This window comes from Penaeus japonicus, unplaced genomic scaffold, assembly GCF_977035675.1.
Source record: "Penaeus japonicus unplaced genomic scaffold, GWHDUDI00000001_assembly GWHDUDI00000001, whole genome shotgun sequence".
NCBI classification, from domain to species: Eukaryota; Metazoa; Arthropoda; class Malacostraca; order Decapoda; family Penaeidae; genus Penaeus; species Penaeus japonicus.
Genome location: NW_028234403.1, coordinates 7,104,511 through 7,109,510, shown reverse-complemented (window position 1 = coordinate 7,109,510; position 5,000 = coordinate 7,104,511). Strand labels below are relative to the sequence as shown.

The 5,000-nt window shown below is 47.5% G+C and overlaps 1 protein-coding gene across 1 annotated transcript in view; it reads right to left on the bottom strand.

Annotated features, from left to right (window-relative positions):
• Positions 1-1,711, bottom strand: part of LOC122246224 (uncharacterized) — a 43,849-nt gene extending 42,138 nt beyond the window's left edge. The window contains exon 1 of the mRNA XM_043004645.2: positions 1,118-1,711. The gene's annotated coding sequence lies outside the window, so the exon portion shown is untranslated. The remainder of the gene's footprint in view (positions 1-1,117) is intronic.
• Between the last annotated feature and the right edge of the window lie 3,289 nt (positions 1,712-5,000).

Genomic DNA, 5,000 nt, shown 5'->3' with positions numbered 1-5,000 from the left:
TTCCCAACTAACACGTCCTAGTATTAAGTATTGGGGAGCGGGTGTGCGTGTGTGTCTGCCAATCGATTTAAAGGGTCGGGATGCGTTGCCTATGTGTAAACGAGCTGTAGTTAAAGGGACAGCTGACAGGCAAAGAGGAACATATGGTTTAAAGGGAGGCAAGAATAACATAGTCGGTTGAGCTGAAAAAAAAAAAAAAGCTGGGATGCATTTTTTTTTCTTTTTCTCCGTTATTTATATACTATCTGTATTTCCCTTCTATCGATTTATTCGCATCTAAAAATAATACTCTAAACATGATATTTATATTAATTTTATTCTATCTTATTTTGGTGTGTATCTATATACGTATTTATTTGTGTGTTCGTGTGTGAAGTGTGGTATATGATGTGATGTGATGTGATGTATTGTGGTGTGGTATGGCGTGCGGTGTGGTGTGGCACGTGTTGTGTATGTAAATGTTTATGAGTATGACTTGTGCGGTGTATCCTGAATGCTGTACACATGTTTACGTACATTTGTGTATATGATAGCGGGGAAATCTACAAATTTTTGGACACTGACGCTAACCTTAACTTAAACACATGCACCAATACTCATCCTTCCCTTAATCAAAATAGGGAACAAAATGCATGGACATGAACAGAGTGTAACTTGGAAAGCAACTTCATATCTGCTGGAGTAAAAATCATCAAACATGCGATAGACTGACTGGGTGAAAGTTGTGCATCCAAGGTTTTATCTTTCAACACTCCGTCCGTCTGTCACACACGCGGTAGCTAGATTTAACTTTTTTTTTCTTCTGAATTGTGACAAAACACAAAACAAAAAATGCTGTAACACTATGTCACTACGGCCCCTACATGCACATGTTTCCATTCACAGTTCCCTTCATGATGTCCACTACACTCAGATACACTGCTTACTTAGGCCTATAATCACCTCTGTGCACTGCTGCGCCATGACTTAAAAGTAACAACTAGATAGGGTGGTAGCATGTCGGGTATGGATCATGAGAGCTTACATTCCTGCTCGTCATGAGCTGTGGGTAACGTGGCACTGCCGCGTCATGCAGGCACTACACTACCCCGTGGCACTAAACAGGCTGGGATGTTACCTTGTGAGTGAGGCTGGTGGTAGTTGGAGGTGCTGGTGACGGTGTACCCAAGCGGAGGCGATGACGTGGGCACCTGACGTCCCTGGCGTGGTCGAGTGGTAACGAGCTGGCGCCTGTACGTGCTGTGGTGTGCTGGCACGTGACAACGAGTCCCACTACCGAGCGTCAGGTACCAAACACGGCACCGTACCCGCACTGCCACTCACTGTCGCACTTCCTAAATCCACACAGACCTGCAACCGGATCCTCCTCACTACAGACTGACTGCCCCAAAGGGCCGCTCTCAGTAAAATGGCTACCCAGCGGCACAAAAATCGATACTGGATGTTAGTGGTAGCGTAGGCTGCCCACCACCGCACTGTGCCCCGTCGCTTCCCGCACTGTCTCGCACGCGCGCTCCCTCACTCACGCTCCTCCCCCCCTCGCTCCTCACTGACGTAACACTCCCACTTCCTCACACTGAATTTACGCCTGGTAATTTTTTTTATTGGAGGCTGCACTCTTTACTCACATACCCTCAACGTCCAGTGAACGACTGAGTGTGAGGGGAACTCGTTCTTACCCTAGGCTGGTTACAGACTGCTGGGTGAATGAACGGCCAGTCAAGCATAGAGTGGGAGCCACCACGGGAGTCAAGCGAGTATCCGTGGTCAACTCCCTTGCGCTCTTCTTTCGCCCCGCAAAATTTACTCGCTCTATTTATATATATTATATTTATTCTATAATTGACTTTACGAAACACATGAGATGTTCGCGTCAATATCCTAATTTTTACGCTATTCTCTAATACTTAGAAGTATAGTTTCTTAGGAGAGAGTGTTCCGACCAAAAAGCGCGCCCGAGTTGAGGGCAGACGAATTTTCTCACCGAGGCATTATTAGTGGGCTCGGCCGCACTTCCATTTCCGACTACCTGAATCTTCCTGTGACGCCGAGACGTTAATGATGTGGATTTCCTTATGCCAAAAGCTATCTTCCACGTGGAAATGAAAGGTGTTATTAAAAAGGAAGAGGAAAAAAAAGAAGGTAGAGGCGTGTGCGTGAGTTAGAGCATATATACGAATATTCATAACTGATCTGTTGCAACAGTCTTATCTTACAAGAGATAATAGATATTTAGAAATGCATAGAACTGAGGCAGAAAGCGTCAAAGGCTAAGCGAAGTATTAGAAAGTTGGCGACGTCGATTCCAAGTGACCAGCTCTCGGGAGCGTGACCGATGACGAACGCGGCGAAACGTTACACGAAGAAATAACGTTATTCACAAAATGTGTTTAATTCCTCATTGTCCCATGAATGAAACTAGTCTGTATGAGGATTACCATGTGCCACTCACACCCGCACGTCGGCCCGCCCTCACCGCTGGATGACTCACCTGGGGAGGAGGGAGAGAGGGAGGGGGGGGGGGCGCAATGTTACGGGTTAGTGGGGGGCCACGGACGTGCTGCTGCCACCCCCATTTGTCTCCCCTTCCTCGCTTTCCTCCCCTCCTCCCCATTTTCCTCCACCTCCTCCTCCCCATTTACCTCTTCCTCCCCATTTACCTCTTCCTCCTCCCCATTTGCCTCCCCCTCATCTTCCTCCCCATTTGTTTTCCGCTCCTCTTCCTTCACCCCATTGGTCTCCCTCTACCTCTCCTTCTCCTCCTCCTCCTCGTCTTCCCCATTTACCTCCCCCTCCTCCTCTTCCTCCCCATTTGCTTCCTTCTCCTCTTTCCCGTTTATTTCCCCCTCCTCCTCTTCCTCCCCATTTGTCTCATCCTCCTCCCCATTTGCCTCCCTCTCCTCCTCCCCATTCAACTCCCCCCTCCTCTTCCTTCTCCTCCCCTTCTTCCTCTTCCCCATTTGTTCTCCGCTCCTCTTCCTTCATCCCATTGTTCTCCCTCTACCTCTCCTTCTTCTCCTCCTCCTCGTCTTCCCCATTTGACTCTCCCTCCTCCTCTTGCTCCCTTCCCCCCTCCTCTCCCTCTTCCTCCTCCTCCTCCCTCGCCCCTACCCTTCTCCTCCTCCTCCTCCTCCTCCCTCGTCCCTACCCTCCTCCTCCTCCTCCTCCCCCTCTCCTCCTCCTCCTCCTCCTCCTCCTCCTCCTCCTCCTCCTCTCCTACCCCCTCTTCCTCCTAATCCCCTTCCCCTCCTTCTCCTCCACCTCCTCCTCCTCCTCCCCCTTCTTTTCCTCCTCCCCCTCCTGCACCTCCTACCTCCTCCTCCTCCTTCCCCCTACATCTCCTCTTTCTCCTCTACCTCCCTCGCCTCTCCCCTTCTCTTCCTCCCCCTCTTCCTCCTCCTCCCTCCTCCTCCTCCTCCCTCCTCCTCCTCCTCCCCCTCCTCCCTCGCCCCTACCCCTTCTCCTCCTCCTCCTCCCTCCTCCTCCTCTTCCTCCCCCTCCTCGTCCTCTTCCTCCCTCGCCCCTACCCCCTCCCCCTCCCCCTCCTGCCCGTCACACCCTCCGCTTCCGTCCTCGCTACCTGTTGTCGTACTTACGAGTCCCAGGGCCGCGCGCCGTGGCATGTGGTCGGCGCCGGGGAAAGGGGGCGCAAGGGGGGAGGGGGGCGCAAGGGGGGAGGGGGGGTGCAAGGGGGGAGAGGGGGGCGCAAGGGGGGAGGGGGGCGCAAGGGGGGAGGGGGTGCAAGGGGGGAGGAGGGTGCAAGGGGGTGAGGAGGAAGGGATTCATGTAAGGAGGGGGTAAGGGGGTATAGGGAGGAGGAGGAGGAGGAGGTAGGAGGGGGAGGGGTAAATCTGAGGCTCTCGTCGAGGGCGTACGTCACTTGTCTCTCGTTTGTATATGACAGCTATGACACTTGAAGATTCGCTGGCTGGGCGGACTGAATTGACTGGATGGATGTATTTGCTGTGTGTATGGGTTGTATGGATTGTATGGAAGATTGTATTGCGACCGTATGGCAGTTGTGAATAGGATGCTTTGGATGTTACGAAGGGCCTTGGAGATCAGGCTTCGGCTTGTCGAGTTTGAGAGATAATTTAACATCTTTTGGGAGGTGCTGGTCGGTGGGAAACATAACCCGTAGGTGTAAGATATGTACAACCTTATTATTCGGTGTTCACTATAAAGGAATATAATTTGTACTTCGGTCGTATATGATATCTGTTTTTATGTTAGTACAGCATATTCCTTTGTAATAACATATTATTATTATTATCATTATTATAATTATCATCATCATTATTACTATTATTAATATTATATATATATATATATATATATATATATATATATATATATACACATATATATATATATATATATATATATATATATATATGTAATATATATATATATAATATATATATATAATTATATATATATACATATAATATATATATATATTATATATATATATATAATATATATATATATATGTATGATATCATCTTTATACAGATTACTTAAAAAAGAGAAGCAAATAATATATATAGAGAGAGGTTTAAAATCTTTAAGTAAACGTATCATATGTACTGTTTATAAAAAAAACGAATTATAACGCATATGTCTTTCAACACATCATCTACCTATTTCCAATTGGATTCGTGAACATTCTGCATATCTAAATAAACTAAACTGCAACGGGTCACTAAACAGAACAGGATTCAAATATGCAAAAGTTCAGTACCGCACACGAACACATTTAATTGTTTTATATACGTCATGTACATCCACCCAAGGTTGTTTATGCCTAGTATTCCAACCCAGTCGAGTAGCTGATGGCGGGAAGCTGAGAGAGACTGAGATTTAGTCAGTTGTATCGCGGAGAAACGATAGAGATTACAGTTTTATTGAAGAAAGAACTGAAGGGAAAAAGTGGTGGAAGATGTGATGTTCGGGTTGGGGTACGGTTGGCAGGGCGGTGGAAAGTGCCGGGGGTCGCA